This window comes from Montipora foliosa, chromosome 7 (assembly GCF_036669935.1).
Source record: "Montipora foliosa isolate CH-2021 chromosome 7, ASM3666993v2, whole genome shotgun sequence".
Taxonomy (NCBI): Eukaryota; Metazoa; Cnidaria; class Anthozoa; order Scleractinia; family Acroporidae; genus Montipora; species Montipora foliosa.
Genome location: NC_090875.1, coordinates 571,771 through 590,345, shown reverse-complemented (window position 1 = coordinate 590,345; position 18,575 = coordinate 571,771). Strand labels below are relative to the sequence as shown.

General features: G+C 48.5%; 17 non-coding genes and 1 pseudogene across 17 annotated transcripts; 12 read left to right on the top strand and 6 right to left on the bottom strand.

Moving 5' to 3' along the window:
• Positions 1-1,388: 1,388 nt before the first annotated feature.
• LOC138012093 (U2 spliceosomal RNA) lies at positions 1,389-1,568 on the top strand (annotated as a pseudogene).
• A 194-nt stretch (positions 1,569-1,762) lies between these two features.
• On the top strand, positions 1,763-1,926 carry LOC138011929 (U1 spliceosomal RNA). Its single transcript, XR_011124830.1, has one exon. It is a non-coding gene; the product is annotated as a U1 spliceosomal RNA (small nuclear RNA).
• Positions 1,927-2,902: 976 nt separating this feature from the next.
• Positions 2,903-3,021, bottom strand: LOC138011920 (5S ribosomal RNA). The gene has a single exon (XR_011124821.1). It is a non-coding gene; the product is annotated as a 5S ribosomal RNA (ribosomal RNA).
• Positions 3,022-3,292: 271 nt separating this feature from the next.
• LOC138012072 (U2 spliceosomal RNA) lies at positions 3,293-3,486 on the top strand. The gene has a single exon (XR_011124960.1). It is a non-coding gene; the product is annotated as a U2 spliceosomal RNA (small nuclear RNA).
• A 6,024-nt stretch (positions 3,487-9,510) lies between these two features.
• LOC138011972 (U1 spliceosomal RNA) lies at positions 9,511-9,674 on the top strand. Its single transcript, XR_011124871.1, has one exon. It is a non-coding gene; the product is annotated as a U1 spliceosomal RNA (small nuclear RNA).
• A 976-nt stretch (positions 9,675-10,650) lies between these two features.
• LOC138011911 (5S ribosomal RNA) lies at positions 10,651-10,769 on the bottom strand. The gene has a single exon (XR_011124819.1). It is a non-coding gene; the product is annotated as a 5S ribosomal RNA (ribosomal RNA).
• A 268-nt stretch (positions 10,770-11,037) lies between these two features.
• LOC138012073 (U2 spliceosomal RNA) lies at positions 11,038-11,227 on the top strand. Its single transcript, XR_011124961.1, has one exon. It is a non-coding gene; the product is annotated as a U2 spliceosomal RNA (small nuclear RNA).
• A 194-nt stretch (positions 11,228-11,421) lies between these two features.
• Positions 11,422-11,585, top strand: LOC138011928 (U1 spliceosomal RNA). The gene has a single exon (XR_011124829.1). It is a non-coding gene; the product is annotated as a U1 spliceosomal RNA (small nuclear RNA).
• Positions 11,586-12,561: 976 nt separating this feature from the next.
• LOC138011900 (5S ribosomal RNA) lies at positions 12,562-12,680 on the bottom strand. Its single transcript, XR_011124808.1, has one exon. It is a non-coding gene; the product is annotated as a 5S ribosomal RNA (ribosomal RNA).
• Positions 12,681-12,947: 267 nt separating this feature from the next.
• LOC138012047 (U2 spliceosomal RNA) lies at positions 12,948-13,138 on the top strand. The gene has a single exon (XR_011124937.1). It is a non-coding gene; the product is annotated as a U2 spliceosomal RNA (small nuclear RNA).
• Positions 13,139-13,331: 193 nt separating this feature from the next.
• On the top strand, positions 13,332-13,494 carry LOC138011990 (U1 spliceosomal RNA). The gene has a single exon (XR_011124887.1). It is a non-coding gene; the product is annotated as a U1 spliceosomal RNA (small nuclear RNA).
• A 975-nt stretch (positions 13,495-14,469) lies between these two features.
• LOC138011888 (5S ribosomal RNA) lies at positions 14,470-14,588 on the bottom strand. The gene has a single exon (XR_011124797.1). It is a non-coding gene; the product is annotated as a 5S ribosomal RNA (ribosomal RNA).
• Positions 14,589-14,856: 268 nt separating this feature from the next.
• Positions 14,857-15,047, top strand: LOC138012057 (U2 spliceosomal RNA). Its single transcript, XR_011124946.1, has one exon. It is a non-coding gene; the product is annotated as a U2 spliceosomal RNA (small nuclear RNA).
• Positions 15,048-15,241: 194 nt separating this feature from the next.
• On the top strand, positions 15,242-15,405 carry LOC138011927 (U1 spliceosomal RNA). The gene has a single exon (XR_011124828.1). It is a non-coding gene; the product is annotated as a U1 spliceosomal RNA (small nuclear RNA).
• Positions 15,406-16,381: 976 nt separating this feature from the next.
• LOC138011898 (5S ribosomal RNA) lies at positions 16,382-16,501 on the bottom strand. Its single transcript, XR_011124806.1, has one exon. It is a non-coding gene; the product is annotated as a 5S ribosomal RNA (ribosomal RNA).
• Positions 16,502-16,768: 267 nt separating this feature from the next.
• On the top strand, positions 16,769-16,960 carry LOC138012024 (U2 spliceosomal RNA). Its single transcript, XR_011124915.1, has one exon. It is a non-coding gene; the product is annotated as a U2 spliceosomal RNA (small nuclear RNA).
• Positions 16,961-17,157: 197 nt separating this feature from the next.
• Positions 17,158-17,321, top strand: LOC138012002 (U1 spliceosomal RNA). Its single transcript, XR_011124899.1, has one exon. It is a non-coding gene; the product is annotated as a U1 spliceosomal RNA (small nuclear RNA).
• Positions 17,322-18,298: 977 nt separating this feature from the next.
• LOC138012163 (5S ribosomal RNA) lies at positions 18,299-18,417 on the bottom strand. The gene has a single exon (XR_011125022.1). It is a non-coding gene; the product is annotated as a 5S ribosomal RNA (ribosomal RNA).
• Positions 18,418-18,575: the final 158 nt, after the last annotated feature.

Here is an 18,575-nt window from a genome sequence, read left to right as displayed (position 1 = left end):
TTAAAGTGGGTCTCTAAAATTAGGATATTGGGTGTTTTCTTTTCTAACGGTCTGGTTTCTGTCGAGTCAGACAACTGGAAACCTAAGCTAGATAAGCTCGAAAATGTTATCAATTTGTGGAGACAAAGGGAACTTTCTTTTGTTGGCCGCACAATGATTATTAATGTCCTCGGGGCGAGTAGGTTTTGGCACGTTGCCAAAATCCTCGCACCTCCGCGATGGGTGTGTGACCGCTACAAACGTCTTGTTTGGCCTTTCATTTGGAAAGGCAAAATGGAGAACGTGAGTCGACAGCGCTGCTGTGCACCTTTGTCTTCTGGCGGCCTTGGTGTCGTCGACTTTCAGACCAAGTGTGCCAGCCTGCGTCTGTCCTGTTTTTTAAGTCTTCGAGATGACTTCGGTTCTGATAAATGGCATTTTTTGGCCCGCTTCTTTCTTGGGAATTGTCTTTTTAAGTTTGATCCTCGCTTCTCTTTCGCGAGCAATTCCGTCCCTTCTTCTTCGGATCCCTCCCTGTGTTACCGTCAGTGTCTTGCTTTGTTTCAGTCTCTGTTTGAGCGTCATGGGTCTGTGCCTGATGATTTATCTTGTAAGAACATTTATTCCTTGTTGTCTGTATTTCCGTCCCCTGCTCCAACATGCGCTAGTTTTTGGGGAGCCGTTGTTGGCCGCCCCATAATCCGGTGGGTGTCCGTGTGGCGAAAGTCTCGTCTTAAGTTTATCGAGAATTATAAATGCGATGTTCTCTGGCTCCTTTTACATAATGCAGTTCGGGTGCGATATAACCTCAAGGTTTGGGGTTATATTGCCTCCGACCGTTGTGCTGTTTGTTCTCGTATTGAATCCCCTTGTCATTGTTTTGTTGCATGTCGTAGGGTCGTTCATGTCTGGAATTTCTTTACGCCCTTTCTCTCTCGTCTCCTTGGTTCTCCCTTTGTGCTGTCCTTTTCTTCTGTTTTGTTTCCCTTGTCCCCTATTTCGTCGTCCGCGGGGCACCGTCTGTCTAGTTATCTCATTGCGACTATCGTTTACTTCGTTTGGCTGGCGCGTAACCTTGCGACTTTTCGAAACAGCTCTCTTGGCTCACGTTCTATTATTAACATGATTATTAAAGATATTAAGTTGCGTATCTTAGGCGAACCTGTCTCTAGAGTTAAAGATTTTTGGTCGACCGGTAGTGTAATCTGTTCTGTTGATTGTAACGGTCGTCCTATTTTTCACTTTTAGTTCTTTTTGTTCATTAGATAGTTCAGGTAGGCAATTGCACCTTGCACCTTGCTTTGAGATGGACTCTGTTTACCTTTTTGCACCGACGCACTGTAATTATTAGCCGCTCTAGTACCTTCTTGTAATCAGGTCTTTTTACCTGGGCCCTTAGGCCCTTGTAAATAAAATTTTATCAAAAAAAAAAAAATCTGTTCTTATCAGCTTAATATCTGATACGCTGCTCATCGAGCAGCTCATATATTAAACTGATTTTTGGAACTGGGCCGTGGAAAAGAGGCTTGCCTCGTCCCGGCCACGGGTTGCCTCGGTATAGCACTACCTCCGAGCGTGGCCCACTTCCCTCTGGGGAAGAAATAATCAAGTGAAAGCAGAACAAATGACCAAGCAACCAACCTTCACATTCTCTTCTCTTTTCTAGGTAGCATAGCAGCGAGTGGACAGCACGACACGACAGGACGAGGAGCACGTGACCCCCATTACCACATGGTATGCGCAGACAAGTTGCGTTTTGCGGTTCCGGAGAGGTTGAAAAGGCATACTTACCTGACGCGGGAGGCACTGTGATCAGGGAGGCAGTCCTCTCAAGGTGAGGCTCTTTCATTGCACTTCGATTGGGTTGACCCTTGCGATTACCCCAAATGTGGGTAACTCGAGCGTATAATTTCTGGTAGTGGGGACCTGCGTTCGCGCTAGTCCCCGCACCAAACCCCGGTGGCAAAGTTGGCTAATGGGAAGGTTTGTTGGTAACGTTTCAGGCAGGGCAGGGAAGGAGATGCGGTGGCGGTGTAAGGACTAAGGAAGGTGAGTTGTATTTGTGAATTCCACTGCTGAAATTGTAGGTGAATGTTCCGTACTTGGTGCACTGCAAAACTGTGATTTTATTTCTTTCATTCTTGGCCGTAGAGAGAGCGAGAGGACGTGTTTATTTCAGCCGCATCGATTTCCATCGATAGACGAGTGAGACAAGAAAATGCCAGCGGGTCGAGCTCTTATCCTCGTGCATCGTTTCGAAAACGTAAGTGGATGTGTGTTTGTACTGCTCCATCGCGATAGATTTCTTTTGCGTTGTGTTATGTTGCGTTCTGGAGAGCCCGTTTTGCATTGAGTAACTGAGGACCCGCCAGATCAGTTGGCGTTACATTTCTGTGGCCAACACTTTGTGGTTTCTCTATGTTATCAGTTAATTGGATTGTTATCATAAAAAGTAAATCTTTCATGGTCAGGATAGTGTCTTATCGGCCCTTTGAATACGTACTGTCCGTGTTGAGCAGGGAACAGTAAGACTTTGAAGTGCGCTACGTCACGTAAGTCACGTTTTCGCAGGATCAATGTTGTAGTGTTGTAGCCTTCGTTGTATGCATATCATCCGGGCTAGGTTAACTTCCATCTAATGCATAACAGTGCATGCATTTTTTACTTGTCGTATCCTGTTCTTTGCTCACACGAAAAGATACGTTTCATGTCATAAACGTTGGATTGATAAGATCTCGCGCGCACGCGCTCCCTTGGGAATACAAGTTCCACTTTCTCGTGTGAACTATTTTGTTTTTGTTGTATGTCTCATCTTTGACATATCGTTGGCATGTTGTGTTCAAAAAACCTGGTTTGGAATGTTCTTTCATTAAAGGAAACTGAGATTTTTTGAGATAATCAAGTGTACAGAAGGAAAAAGGGAAGCCTACAACACGGGGTATTCCCAGGCGGTCTCCCATCCAAGTACTAACCCCGCCCGACAGGGCTTAACTTCGGTGATCGGACGAGAACCGGTGTTTTCCCTGTGGTATGGTCGTAGACAAGTAATTCGCCGTGAAAATTAACTTTGTTATAAGGGAAAATAAAAACGAGGTCAGAGCAAGCACAATGTGCATTTGTCCTCTTGCCGTCAACGCAAGTGCCATGCAATGCTGGTCCTGCTGCCCACTGTACAAGGGCGATCGTTGTGTGCGCCTCGCTTTCAGGTTGGCTTTGGGCATTCCTTCCTTGGCACGGATTGTAATCGGACCACCATATCTCGTGGCCATGAGACTGGGAGCACCTTGTCCGCTGTGAGCATTTACGGGCATCGATCGCTTCTCGGCCTTTTGGCTAAGATCAAGTGTAGTATCTGTTCTATCAGCTTAATATCTGATACGCTGCTGCTCATCGAGCAGCTCATATATTAAACTGATTTTTGGAACTGGGCCGTGGAAAAGAGGCTTGCCTCGTCCCGGCCACGGGTTGCCTCGGTATAGCACTACCTCCGAGCGTGGCCCACTTCCCTCTGGGGAAGAAATAATCAAGTGAAAGCAGAACAAATGACCAAGCAACCAACCTTCACATTCTCTTCTCTTTTCTAGGTAGCATAGCAGCGAGTGGACAGCACGACACGACAGGACGAGGAGCACGTGACCCCCATTACCACATGGTATGCGCAGACAAGTTGCGTTTTGCGGTTCCGGAGAGGTTGAAAAGGCATACTTACCTGACGCGGGTTTTTATTATCTGCCAGGTTCGTGCCTTTCCTTGTGGTACGCGTAAGTTCCGTATTGGAATTGGAGTGTGGGGACAAGCGTTTTTGGGATTTGTGGTAAGATTTTTGATTCCTGAGTTTTACTGGTGACCCTCCTGGGGACTTATGCTTGGCGTCCTGCCATAACCCAGGGTAGCCAGTCTTTCTGTTCCCTTCCTGGGAGCTTTGCTTTCCGGGGGGACTGTTTTCTCTTTTTCCCTTTTCATCATGCCTCTTGCGGCCTTTAAGAGGACAGTAGTCCTCGACCTTTCCGATGTTCCAACCTCTGTTCCCAGGGCGGAACTTGTTACAGCCATCAAGGGAAAGTTCACCCCCTTTGTGATTGACAGTATTCAGTTTGTTCCCGTAAAACTGGTTCAGATTACTTTCGCTGACCCAAAATGTAAAAATATTGTTGAAGGTTATGATTTTGTCACTTTAGCTGGTGCTAAGTGCAAAGTCATGTATGCTGGGCCTCGAGCTCAAAATGTTATGTTGTATCACTATCCCTTTGAGGAGAGTGATGATCGCCTCCGGCCCTACTTTTCCTCGTACGGGAAGGTGGAGACGATAAGGCACCAGCATTACCCGGGTGACCCTGCAATCTGCACTGGAGCCCGTATCATCAAAATGGTTCGTTCTGGCCGGATCCCTCGTAATCTGGACATTGCTGGATATAAATGTAAGGTGTGGTATGTGGGTCAGCCGGCCGAATGTGATATCTGTCGTGGGGAACACCTCACCAAAAACTGTGACTTGCGCGGGAAGTGCCGCAGGTGTCGGGAGCCTGGTCACATGGCCAGGGATTGCCCCAACCCCCCCAATGCCTGGGGGAACCCACCATCTTCGCCTGCGACCCCCGCCCATCCGTCCGCTTCACTTGTTGTTGGTGCCACTCCCCCGGAGTCGCTGCCTCCCCTCCTGGATGTCAGTTCTGGTCCTGAGGACCTTCCCACTTCTCCTGCAAGCTCTGACCATGAGGACTCTGGGGACGAGGGGGTAACCCTTCGTCCTCCTGCCCCCACGCAACCTGGTATTTCAAGTTGGGGTTCCCACACCGACCTCAGGGACAATGAGTTATCCCCCCCTGGTACTCCACCCATGGCCTCTCCTGCCACCAGTAATGTTAAGGAGGGTGCGGCCCTCCCTAAAACCGGTAATGGTGGGTCCTCGACGCGCGTGCAGGTGGCTGCCTCCCCCGCCGCTGCGTCTGATGGTTTGGCTGCGCCACAGAGTAATACAATGTTAAACACTAGTAGTAACGTAGTTGGTGTAATGGACAATACTACTATAGTTAATGGAAAAGAAATGGAAATGGATAATAGTAATAATGTAGTTACTGGAAAAGAAATGACAAATAATGCTGTAGTTAATGGAAAAGAAATGGAAATGGATAATAGTAATAATGGAAAAGAAATGGATACGAATGATAATGAACTAGTTAATGAGACTGAATACAGTCAAAGTATATTTAGTGACGATGACCCTTTAACGGGCATCAATGTAACCCCTGTAAATACCCCACAGGTTCTATCTCTGTCTCCCGTAATGGTTAACGAGGTCGAGCTGACTGATTCACCAGTCACTAAGCGTGGACTTTCGGATGTTGAGGCTTCCTCTGATGATCAGGTCAAGTCTAAGAAGAAAGCGAAGAAACCTCTTCCTGGTTCTGCGGTCCCCGGCCGCTCGAAGTCTGGAAAGGGCAGGGAGTCTGGGAGGGCTGTTCATTCTGGCCTTCCCTCCTTGGCTCCCCCTGCCCCGGTTCGGAGCCGTCGCTCCTAGTTGTGCTGTCTCTCTCTTTCTTCTCAGTTATGGCTCTCTCTATCCTCTCCTTAAACACCAATGGTCTCAGGGACTCGTCCAAGCGCGCTGGTGTTCTGCACTGGTTACGTTCCTTTCCTCAGGTCCCTGACATTGTCTGCCTACAAGAGGCCCACTGCTCTTCAGACAGTGAATGTCAGTCTTGGTTTCGTTCATCTGGTTTTAATGCAGTTGCTTCTGTTGGCTCTGCACACTCTTGTGGTTGCATCATTTTATTCCGCCCCACGGTCACCCTTACGAGCTCTTGGTGTGACACCGCTGGGCGTGTTGTTTTTTGCCACTTTACCCATTCTGGGCACCCGTTTCGTATCTGCTGTCTCTACGCCCCCAATCGCAACCCAGCCCGTGACGACTTCCTGGACGACGTCTCGTCTTGGGTTGATCCCACCTATCCGACCTTCCTTGCCGGGGACTTTAACACTGTGTTCGACCGCGCCCTCGATCGTCGGGGCTCCAATGTCTCTGACACTTCCCGCGAAAGTACTGCTACCTTAAAACGTCTTTTTGACTCCTGCTGTTGTCTGGACATTTGGAGGCACCTGCATCCTTCCGATTCTGCCTTCTCTTGGACTCGCTCAGACGGCCTTATGGCCTCCCGTATTGATCTCATTGGTGCCCCGTACTCCTGGTTACCATCAGTCTTGACTTGCGATATTATTCCTTGTCCGTTTTCGGATCACTGTGGTGTGGTGCTTTCTTGTAGTGTCCCAGACATTGCTGCTCCTGGGACAGGTTTCTGGAAGCTCAACATTTCTGTCCTCAATGATGAGGACTATATCCAGCATATCACTAATTTTTGGTCCGTTTGGAGGCAGTCCATGCTGTCCTTCCCGTCACTAGCTAAGTGGTGGGATAAGGGCAAGAGCCAAATCAAAGGCCTCACAATTAAATATTGCGCTGAGCGCTCGAAGAAAACATCGCAGTGTCGAGACCTCCTTGGCCGACTAGCTGGGCATCTTAAGAACCGTGTTGATGCCGGTTTCACCTCCTGTGTTGAGCCGTACCATTCTACCCTGTCTGCCCTTGCTGCCCTAGACCTCGAGGCAGCTCGGGGAGCCCAAGTCCGTGCTCGGGCCAAATGGGTTGAGGAAGGTGAAACCTCCTCGGCCTTTTTCTTCCGTCTGGAAAAGAAGCGTGCCGCCGACCGACTTATTTCAGCACTTCGATGCGATGATGGCACAGTGGTCTCGAGTTCAAAGGACCTATGCCAGGCTTTTGCTTCCTTTTATTCTAACTTGTTTAGTGCCGAGCCTACTGACGGGGACGTGGCTCTTTCCCTGCTCGACGCCCTCACCTCCACCTTGTCCGCCGACCAGGCTCAACAGTGTGATGGTCCTCTCCAGTCGGAGGAGTGTTATACTGCTTTATGTGGGATGGCTCGAGGCAAGACCCCGGGCTTGGATGGCCTCCCTATGGAGTTTTATGTCAAATTCTGGCCGGTGCTCGGACAGGACCTCGTGCTCGTCCTGAACTCATGTTATGAGGCTGGCACTCTCAGCCTCTCTCAGCGTCGAGGCATCATTTCTCTCATCTTTAAGACGGGTGACCGGCTGAACCCTCGTAACTGGCGGCCAATTTCCCTCCTTAGTGTGGACTACAAGCTCGCTGCCCGCGTCATCGCTGGGCGTCTCCTGAAGGTTATTCATGCCGTGGTGGCTGAGGATCAAACCTGTGGTGTCCCCGGTCGTTATATTGGTGAGAACGTCGCTTATCTCCGAGACATGGTCCATTACGCCACGCAATCCGGGTCTCCTTGTGCCATCCTCTCGCTCGACCAAGAAAAAGCGTTTGATCGCGTTGATTGGTCCTTTCTGCATGCCACCCTCTGCAGAATGGGTTTCCAAACCTCCTTTCTGCGCTGGATCCGCCTTTTCTATAATGCTGTTCAGAGTGCTGTCATTGTTAACGGTCATGTCTCAAACTTTTTCAGTCTCACACGGGGGGTGCGTCAAGGCTGCCCCCTCGCACCTTTGCTGTATGTTATGGTCGCTGAGGTCTTGGCCGCCAATATTCGAGCAAATCCCGCCATTACTGGACCTTTGCTGCCTGGACTGCCCTCACCGCTCTCTCCAATTTCCCAGTACGCGGATGACACATCGCTCATCTTGTCCTCCGATGCCTCCATTAGGGCTGTTTTTGACACCTACACAAGGTATGAGCTTGGTTCTGGATCCAAGCTCAACCTGACAAAGTCTCGCGGCTTGTGGCTGGGGTCTTGGGCTGGCCGAACTGACCCCCCTGTCCCTCTCGACTGGACATCTTCTAAGCTTAAAATCCTCGGAGTCTTCATTGGCCCGCATGACATTGATGAACCTAATTGGCGGCCTCGGATAGAGGCTGTGGAACGCGTCCTCTCCTCCTGGCGTCAGCGCTCCTTGTCTTTTCATGGCAAGGCTTTGGTCATCAATTGCCTGGCCCTCGCCAGGGTTTGGTATGTGGCATCCCTGGTCCACATGCCCCCCTGGGTACTTAAAGAACTTAACTCCCTTGTTTTCTCATTCTTCTGGAAAACCAAGCGGGAGCTGGTTGCACGTGCTGTGGTCGTTCAGCCCACATCGCTGGGAGGTTTCTCGGTGGTGGACATTAAGCTCAAGGTTTGGTCGCTTCTGGGTCAGTGGGTCAAACGGTCTACTTTGTCCTCGTCAAGCTGGTCCTCCTTTGTGTCGTACTGGTTTCAATCGTGTTTTGCTGCCTCCTCTCTTGATGTTTTCTCCCGTCCCGCTGCCTTCGACAGGTCCCTGTTACCACCATTTTACTCCTCTTTGCTTTTGGCCTGGGAGTCGCTTGGTGGCTCTTTTTCCCCCTCCCGGGGAACTTTGGTTTTCGCATCCTCTGACCCTCACGTTGTCGCCTCCGTGGCTTTTTTCTCTGCCAAAGTCGGTTACCAGTTTCTTTTATCCTGTTCCTCTGTCACACCGCACTGTGTAGTTAAGTTCTTTCCCTCCTTTGGGGACCTTTACTGGTATGATACGTGGCGCCAGTTCCACTTCTTTGATTTTGACCGCTTTGTTGTTGATTTCTCCTGGAAGGTAGCTCATGGTGTGATTTACACTGCTGAGCGTCTTCTCTCTTTTGGTTTATCTGTCTCCTCCGCTTGTTTTTGTGGTCCTGTCGTCGAGTCACTGTCGCATTTGCTCTTTGTGTGTCCCCTTGCTCAAAGTGTTGTTGGTTGGCTACAGTCCCTCCTTTTTCATTTCTCGCCTATGTGTCCTGTGCTTGAGCGTCGCCATTTACTTTTTGGTTTCAATTCCACTGAGCTTCACGCAGTGCCCAAAGTCTTCAGTTACCTGTTGTGTGCCTGTAAGTTTCACATCTGGCTGGCCCGCAATGACTACCGCTTTCGTTCTGTCCAACCTGGGGCCCTCGCCGTCATTGAGGGAGCAAAGGCCCGTGTCAAGTTCCACCTCCCCTTGCTCTTCAAGCGTTTTTCAACCCGGAGACGTCGACGTTATTTTGCCCGCCAGTGGGGGGCGGATGGAGTCATCGCCTCTATTGTTTCCAACAAGCTCGTTTTTCGCTTCGGGCCACCTGCTTAATTCACCCTCTGTACCACCTGATTTGCTTAGTTTTATTTCGCCTCTGTCGCCTAATACTGGTGAACCAATGCCTCAGGCGTTGGATGAGTCTGTCGACTGGTGACCTTTGGTCTGCCATTCACCAGGGCTATGCCTTTCACATTGTTTATCCATGTGCTTTTTGTTTTTGTCGTTTACGTCGTTTTATGTGTCCGTTTGTTTACCATTGAATTGCCTTTCGGGAGTGTAAGTCGGACGAGGCGTCTCCTAGATGCAGTTCATAGCTGTTTGTGTCTTGTTTAATGTTCGTAGGGGCGAGGTTCGATTCCTCGGTGACGTTTGACGAGCTGGTGCTCCCCCGTTTAAGGTGAACCGTTGTTGTGTGACGGATTAGTCGTTATGTCTGGTGGCCATTGCACTCACCCTACCGGGGGGCCAGCCATTCGCCTTAAACACAAAAAACTTACCTGACGCGGGAGGCACTGTGATCAGGGAGGCAGTCCTCTCAAGGTGAGGCTCTTTCATTGCACTTCGATTGGGTTGACCCTTGCGATTACCCCAAATGTGGGTAACTCGAGCGTATAATTTCTGGTAGTGGGGACCTGCGTTCGCGCTAGTCCCCGCACCAAACCCCGGTGGCAAAGTTGGCTAATGGGAAGGTTTGTTGGTAACGTTTCAGGCAGGGCAGGGAAGGAGATGCGGTGGCGGTGTAAGGACTAAGGAAGGTGAGTTGTATTTGTGAATTCCACTGCTGAAATTGTAGGTGAATGTTCCGTACTTGGTGCACTGCAAAACTGTGATTTTATTTCTTTCATTCTTGGCCGTAGAGAGAGCGAGAGGACGTGTTTATTTCAGCCGCATCGATTTCCATCGATAGACGAGTGAGACAAGAAAATGCCAGCGGGTCGAGCTCTTATCCTCGTGCATCGTTTCGAAAACGTAAGTGGATGTGTGTTTGTACTGCTCCATCGCGATAGATTTCTTTTGCGTTGTGTTATGTTGCGTTCTGGAGAGCCCGTTTTGCATTGAGTAACTGAGGACCCGCCAGATCAGTTGGCGTTACATTTCTGTGGCCAACACTTTGTGGTTTCTCTATGTTATCAGTTAATTGGATTGTTATCATAAAAAGTAAATCTTTCATGGTCAGGATAGTGTCTTATCGGCCCTTTGAATACGTACTGTCCGTGTTGAGCAGGGAACAGTAAGACTTTGAAGTGCGCTACGTCACGTAAGTCACGTTTTCGCAGGATCAATGTTGTAGTGTTGTAGCCTTCGTTGTATGCATATCATCCGGGCTAGGTTAACTTCCATCTAATGCATAACAGTGCATGCATTTTTTACTTGTCGTATCCTGTTCTTTGCTCACACGAAAAGATACGTTTCATGTCATAAACGTTGGATTGATAAGATCTCGCGCGCACGCGCTCCCTTGGGAATACAAGTTCCACTTTCTCGTGTGAACTATTTTGTTTTTGTTGTATGTCTCATCTTTGACATATCGTTGGCATGTTGTGTTCAAAAAACCTGGTTTGGAATGTTCTTTCATTAAAGGAAACTGAGATTTTTTGAGATAATCAAGTGTACAGAAGGAAAAAGGGAAGCCTACAACACGGGGTATTCCCAGGCGGTCTCCCATCCAAGTACTAACCCCGCCCGACAGGGCTTAACTTCGGTGATCGGACGAGAACCGGTGTTTTCCCTGTGGTATGGTCGTAGACAAGTAATTCGCCGTGAAAATTAACTTTGTTATAAGGGAAAATAAAAACGAGGTCAGAGCAAGCACAATGTGCATTTGTCCTCTTGCCGTCAACGCAAGTGCCATGCAATGCTGGTCCTGCTGCCCACTGTACAAGGGCGATCGTTGTGTGCGCCTCGCTTTCAGGTTGGCTTTGGGCATTCCTTCCTTGGCACGGATTGTAATCGGACCACCATATCTCGTGGCCATGAGACTGGGAGCACCTTGTCCGCTGTGAGCATTTACGGGCATCGGCTTCTCGGCCTTTTGGCTAAGATCAAGTGTAGTATCTGTTCTTATCAGCTTAATATCTGATGCTGCTCATCGAGCAGCTCATATATTAAACTGATTTTTGGAACTGGGCCGTGGAAAAGAGGCTTGCCTCGTCCCGGCCACGGGTTGCCTCGGTATAGCACTACCTCCGAGCGTGGCCCACTTCCCTCTGGGGAAGAAATAATCAAGTGAAAGCAGAACAAATGACCAAGCAACCAACCTTCACATTCTCTTCTCTTTTCTAGGTAGCATAGCAGCGAGTGGACAGCACGACACGACAGGACGAGGAGCACGTGACCCCCATTACCACATGGTATGCGCAGACAAGTTGCGTTTTGCGGTTCCGGAGAGGTTGAAAAGGCATACTTACCTGACGCGGGAGGCACTGTGATCAGGGAGGCAGTCCTCTCAAGGTGAGGCTCTTTCATTGCACTTCGATTGGGTTGACCCTTGCGATTACCCCAAATGTGGGTAACTCGAGCGTATAATTTCTGGTAGTGGGGACCTGCGTTCGCGCTAGTCCCCGCACCAAACCCCGGTGGCAAAGTTGGCTAATGGGAAGGTTTGTTGGTAACGTTTCAGGCAGGGCAGGGAAGGAGATGCGGTGGCGGTGTAAGGACTAAGGAAGGTGAGTTGTATTTGTGAATTCCACTGCTGAAATTGTAGGTGAATGTTCCGTACTTGGTGCACTGCAAAACTGTGATTTTATTTCTTTCATTCTTGGCCGTAGAGAGAGCGAGAGGACGTGTTTATTTCAGCCGCATCGATTTCCATCGATAGACGAGTGAGACAAGAAAATGCCAGCGGGTCGAGCTCTTATCCTCGTGCATCGTTTCGAAAACGTAAGTGGATGTGTGTTTGTACTGCTCCATCGCGATAGATTTCTTTTGCGTTGTGTTATGTTGCGTTCTGGAGAGCCCGTTTTGCATTGAGTAACTGAGGACCCGCCAGATCAGTTGGCGTTACATTTCTGTGGCCAACACTTTGTGGTTTCTCTATGTTATCAGTTAATTGGATTGTTATCATAAAAAGTAAATCTTTCATGGTCAGGATAGTGTCTTATCGGCCCTTTGAATACGTACTGTCCGTGTTGAGCAGGGAACAGTAAGACTTTGAAGTGCGCTACGTCACGTAAGTCACGTTTTCGCAGGATCAATGTTGTAGTGTTGTAGCCTTCGTTGTATGCATATCATCCGGGCTAGGTTAACTTCCATCTAATGCATAACAGTGCATGCATTTTTTACTTGTCGTATCCTGTTCTTTGCTCACACGAAAAGATACGTTTCATGTCATAAACGTTGGATTGATAAGATCTCGCGCGCACGCGCTCCCTTGGGAATACAAGTTCCACTTTCTCGTGTGAACTATTTTGTTTTTGTTGTATGTCTCATCTTTGACATATCGTTGGCATGTTGTGTTCAAAAAACCTGGTTTGGAATGTTCTTTCATTAAAGGAAACTGAGATTTTTTGAGATAATCAAGTGTACAGAAGGAAAAAGGGAAGCCTACAACACGGGGTATTCCCAGGCGGTCTCCCATCCAAGTACTAACCCCGCCCGACAGGGCTTAACTTCGGTGATCGGACGAGAACCGGTGTTTTCCCTGTGGTATGGTCGTAGACAAGTAATTCGCCGTGAAAATTAACTTTGTTATAAGGGAAAATAAAAACGAGGTCAGAGCAAGCACAATGTGCATTTGTCCTCTTGCCGTCAACGCAAGTGCCATGCAATGCTGGTCCTGCTGCCCACTGTACAAGGGCGATCGTTGTGTGCGCCTCGCTTTCAGGTTGGCTTTGGGCATTCCTTCCTTGGCACGGATTGTAATCGGACCACCATATCTCGTGGCCATGAGACTGGGAGCACCTTGTCCGCTGTGAGCATTTACGGGCATCGCTTCTCGGCCTTTGGCTAAGATCAAGTGTAGTATCTGTTCTTATCAGCTTAATATCTGATACGCTGCTCATCGAGCAGCTCATATATTAAACTGATTTTTGGAACTGGGCCGTGGAAAAGAGGCTTGCCTCGTCCCGGCCACGGGTTGCCTCGGTATAGCACTACCTCCGAGCGTGGCCCACTTCCCTCTGGGGAAGAAATAATCAAGTGAAAGCAGAACAAATGACCAAGCAACCAACCTTCACATTCTCTTCTCTTTTCTAGGTAGCATAGCAGCGAGTGGACAGCACGACACGACAGGACGAGGAGCACGTGACCCCCATTACCACATGGTATGCGCAGACAAGTGCGTTTTGCGGTTCCGGAGAGGTTGAAAAGGCATACTTACCTGACGCGGGAGGCACTGTGATCAGGGAGGCAGTCCTCTCAAGGTGAGGCTCTTTCATTGCACTTCGATTGGGTTGACCCTTGCGATTACCCCAAATGTGGGTAACTCGAGCGTATAATTTCTGGTAGTGGGGACTGCGTTCGCGCTAGTCCCCGCACCAAACCCCGGTGGCAAAGTTGGCTAATGGGAAGGTTTGTTGGTAACGTTTCAGGCAGGGCAGGGAAGGAGATGCGGTGGCGGTGTAAGGACTAAGGAAGGTGAGTTGTATTTGTGAATTCCACTGCTGAAATTGTAGGTGAATGTTCCGTACTTGGTGCACTGCAAAACTGTGATTTTATTTCTTTCATTCTTGGCCGTAGAGAGAGCGAGAGGACGTGTTTATTTCAGCCGCATCGATTTCCATCGATAGACGAGTGAGACAAGAAAATGCCAGCGGGTCGAGCTCTTATCCTCGTGCATCGTTTCGAAAACGTAAGTGGATGTGTGTTTGTACTGCTCCATCGCGATAGATTTCTTTTGCGTTGTGTTATGTTGCGTTCTGGAGAGCCCGTTTTGCATTGAGTAACTGAGGACCCGCCAGATCAGTTGGCGTTACATTTCTGTGGCCAACACTTTGTGGTTTCTCTATGTTATCAGTTAATTGGATTGTTATCATAAAAAAGTAAATCTTTCATGGTCAGGATAGTGTCTTATCGGCCCTTTGAATACGTACTGTCCGTGTTGAGCAGGGAACAGTAAGACTTTGAAGTGCGCTACGTCACGTAAGTCACGTTTTCGCAGGATCAATGTTGTAGTGTTGTAGCCTTCGTTGTATGCATATCATCCGGGCTAGGTTAACTTCCATCTAATGCATAACAGTGCATGCATTTTTTACTTGTCGTATCCTGTTCTTTGCTCACACGAAAGATACGTTTCATGTCATAAACGTTGGATTGATAAGATCTCGCGCGCACGCGCTCCCTTGGGAATACAAGTTCCACTTTCTCGTGTGAACTATTTTGTTTTTGTTGTATGTCTCATCTTTGACATATCGTTGGCATGTTGTGTTCAAAAAACTGGTTTGGAATGTTCTTTCATTAAAAGAAACTGAGATTTTTTGAGATAATCAAGTGTACAGAAGGAAAAAGGGAAGCCTACAACACGGGGTATTCCCAGGCGGTCTCCCATCCAAGTACTAACCCCGCCCGACAGGGCTTAACTTCGGTGATCGGACGAGAACCGGTGTTTTCCCTGTGGTATGGTCGTAGACAAGTAATTCGCCGTGAAAATTAACTTTGTTATAAGGGAAAATAAAAACGAGGTCAGAGCAAGCACAATGTGCATTTGTCCTCTTGCCGTCAACGCAAGTGCCATGCAATGCTGGTCCTGCTGCCCACTGTACAAGGGCGATCGTTGTGTGCGCCTCGCTTTCAGGTTGGCTTTTGGGCATTCCTTCCTTGGCACGGATTGTAATCGGACCACCATATCTCGTGGCCATGAGACTGGGAGCACCTTGTCCGCTGTGAGCATTTACGGGCATCGCTTCTCGGCCTTTTGGCTAAGATCAAGTGTAGTATCTGTTCTTATCAGCTTAATATCTGATACGCTGCTCATCGAGCAGCTCATATATTAACTGATTTTTGGAACTGGGCCGTGGAAAAGAGGCTTGCCTCGTCCCGGCCACGGGTTGCCTCGGTATAGCACTACCTCCGAGCGTGGCCCACTTCCCTCTGGGGAAGAAATAATCAAGTGAAAGCAGAACAAATGACCAAGCAACCAACCTTCACATTCTCTTCTCTTTTCTAGGTAGCATAGCAGCGAGTGGACAGCACGACACGACAGGACGAGGAGCACGTGACCCCCATTACCACATGGTATGCGCAGACAAGTTGCGTTTTGCGGTTCCGGAGAGGTTGAAAAGGCATACTTACCTGACGCGGGAGGCACTGTGATCAGGGAGGCAGTCCTCTCAAGGTGAGGCTCTTTCATTGCACTTCGATTGGGTTGACCCTTGCGATTACCCCAAATGTGGGTAACTCGAGCGTATAATTTCTGGTAGTGGGGACCTGCGTTCGCGCTAGTCCCCGCACCAAACCCCGGTGGCAAAGTTGGCTAATGGGAAGTTTGTTGGTAACGTTTCAGGCAGGGCAGGGAAGGAGATGCGGTGGCGGTGTGTAAGGACTAAGGAAGGTGAGTTGTATTTGTGAATTCCACTGCTGAAATTGTAGGTGAATGTTCCGTACTTGGTTGCACTGCAAAACTGTGATTTATTTCTTTCATTCTTGGCCGTAGAGAGAGCGAGAGGACGTGTTTATTTCAGCCGCATCGATTTCCATCGATAGACGAGTGAGACAAGAAAATGCCAGCGGGTCGAGCTCTTATCCTCGTGCATCGTTTCGAAAACGTAAGTGGATGTGTGTTTGTACTGCTCCATCGCGATAGATTTCTTTTGCGTTGTGTTATGTTGCGTTCTGGAGAGCCCGTTTTGCATTGAGTAACTGAGGACCCGCCAGATCAGTTGGCGTTACATTTCTGTGGCCAAACACTTTGTGGTTTCTCTATGTTATCAGTAATTGGATTGTTATCATAAAAAGTAAATCTTTCATGGTCAGGATAGTGTCTTATCGGCCCTTTGAATACGTACTGTCCGTGTTGAGCAGGGAACAGTAAGACTTTGAAGTGCGCTACGTCACGTAAGTCACGTTTTCGCAGGATCAATGTTGTAGTGTTGTAGCCTTCGTTGTATGCATATCATCCGGGCTAGGTTAACTTCCATCTAATGCATAACAGTGCATGCATTTTTTACTTGTCGTATCCTGTTCTTTGCTCACACGAAAAGATACGTTTCATGTCATAAACGTTGGATTGATAAGATCTCGCGCGCACGCGCTCCCTTGGGAATACAAGTTCCACTTTCTCGTGTGAACTATTTTGTTTTTGTTGTATGTCTCATCTTTGACATATCGTTGGCATGTTGTGTTCAAAAAACCTGGTTTGGAATGTTCTTTCATTAAGGAAACTGAGATTTTTTGAGATAATCAAGTGTACAGAAGGAAAAAGGGAAGCCTACAACACGGGGTATTCCCAGGCGGTCTCCCATCCAAGTACTAACCCCGCCCGACAGGGCTTAACTTCGGTGATCGGACGAGAACCCGGTGTTTTCCCTGTGGTATGGTCGTAGACAAGTAATTCGCCGTGAAAATTAACTTTGTTATAAGGGAAAATAAAAACGAGGTCAGAGCAAGCACAATGTGCATTTGTCCTCTTGCCGTCAACGCAAGTGCCATGCAATGCTGGTCCTGCTGCCCACTGTACAAGGGCGATCGTTGTGTGCGCCTCGCTTTCAGGTTGGCTTTGGGCATTCCTTCCTTGGCACGGATTGTAATCGGACCACCATATCTCGTGGCCATGAGACTGGGAGCACCTTGTCCGCTGTGAGCATTTACGGGCATCGCTTCTCGGCCTTTTGGCTAAGATCAAGTGTAGTATCTGTTCTTATCAGCTTAATATCTGATACGCTGCTCATCGAGCAGCTCATATATTAAACTGATTTTTGGAACTGGGCCGTGGAAAAGAGGCTTGCCTCGTCCCGGCCACGGGTTGCCTCGGTATAGCACTACCTCCGAGCGTGGCCCACTTCCCTCTGGGGAAGAAATAATCAAGTGAAAAGCAGAACAAATGACCAAGCAACCAACCTTCACATTCTCTTTTCTCTTTTCTAGGTAGCATAGCAGCGAGTGGACAGCACGACACGACAGGACGAGGAGCACGTGACCCCCATTACCACATGGTATGCGCAGACAAGTTGCGTTTTGCGGTTCCGGAGAGGTTGAAAAGGCATACTTACCTGACGCGGGAGGCACTGTGATCAGGGAGGCAGTCCTCTCAAGGTGAGGCTCTTTCATTGCACTTCGATTGGGTTGACCCTTGCGATTACCCCAAATGTGGGGTAACTCGAGCGTATAATTCTGGTAGTGGGGACCTGCGTTCGCGCTAGTCCCCGCACCAAACCCCGGTGGCAAAGTTGGCTAATGGGAAGGTTTGTTGGTAACGTTTCAGGCAGGGCAGGGAAGGAGATGCGGTGGCGGTGTAAGGACTAAGGAAGGTGAGTTGTATTTGTGAATTCACTGCTGAAATTGTAGGTGAATGTTCCGTACTTGGTGCACTGCAAAACTGTGATTTTATTTCTTTCATTCTTGGCCGTAGAGAGAGCGAGAGGACGTGTTTATTTCAGCCGCATCGATTTCCATCGATAGACGAGTGAGACAAGAAAATGCCAGCGGGTCGAGCTCTTATCCTCGTGCATCGTTTCGAAAACGTAAGTGGATGTGTGTTTACTGCTCCATCGCGATAGATTTCTTTTGCGTTGTGTTATGTTGCGTTCTGGAGAGCCCGTTTTGCATTGAGTAACTGAGGACCCGCCAAGATCAGTTGGCGTTACATTTCTGTGGCCAACACTTTGTGGTTTCTCTATGTTATCAGTTAATTGGATTGTTATCATAAAAAGTAAATCTTTCATGGTCAGGATAGTGTCTTATCGGCCCTTTGAATACGTACTGTCCGTGTTGAGCAGGGAACAGTAAGACTTTGAAGTGCGCTACGTCACGTAAGTCACGTTTTCGCAGGATCAATGTTGTAGTGTTGTAGCCTTCGTTGTATGCATATCATCCGGGCTAGGTTAACTTCCATCTAATGCATAACAGTGCATGCATTTTTTACTTGTCGTATCCTGTTCTTTGCTCACACGAAAAGATACGTTTCATGTCATAAACGTTGGATTGATAAGATCTCGCGCGCACGCGCTCCCTTGGGAATACAAGTTCCACTTTCTCGTGTGAACTATTTTGTTTTTTTGTGTGTATGTCTCATCTTTGACATATCGTTGGCATGTTGTGTTCAAAAAACCTGGTTTGGAATGTTCTTTCATTAAAGGAAACTGAGATTTTTTGAGATAATCAAGTGTACAGAAGGAAAAAGGGAAGCCTACAACACGGGGTATTCCCAGGCGGTCTCCCATCCAAGTACTAACCCCGCCCGACAGGGCTTAACTTCGGTGATCGGACGAGAACCGGTGTTTTCCCTGTGGTATGGTCGTAGACAAGTAATTCGCCGTGAAAATTAACTTTGTTATAAGGGAAATAAAAAACGAGGGTCAGAGCAAGCACAATGTGCATTTGTCCTCTTGCCGTCAACGCAAGTGCCATGCAATGCTGGTCCTGCTGCCCACTGTACAAGGGCGATCGTTGTGTGCGCCTCG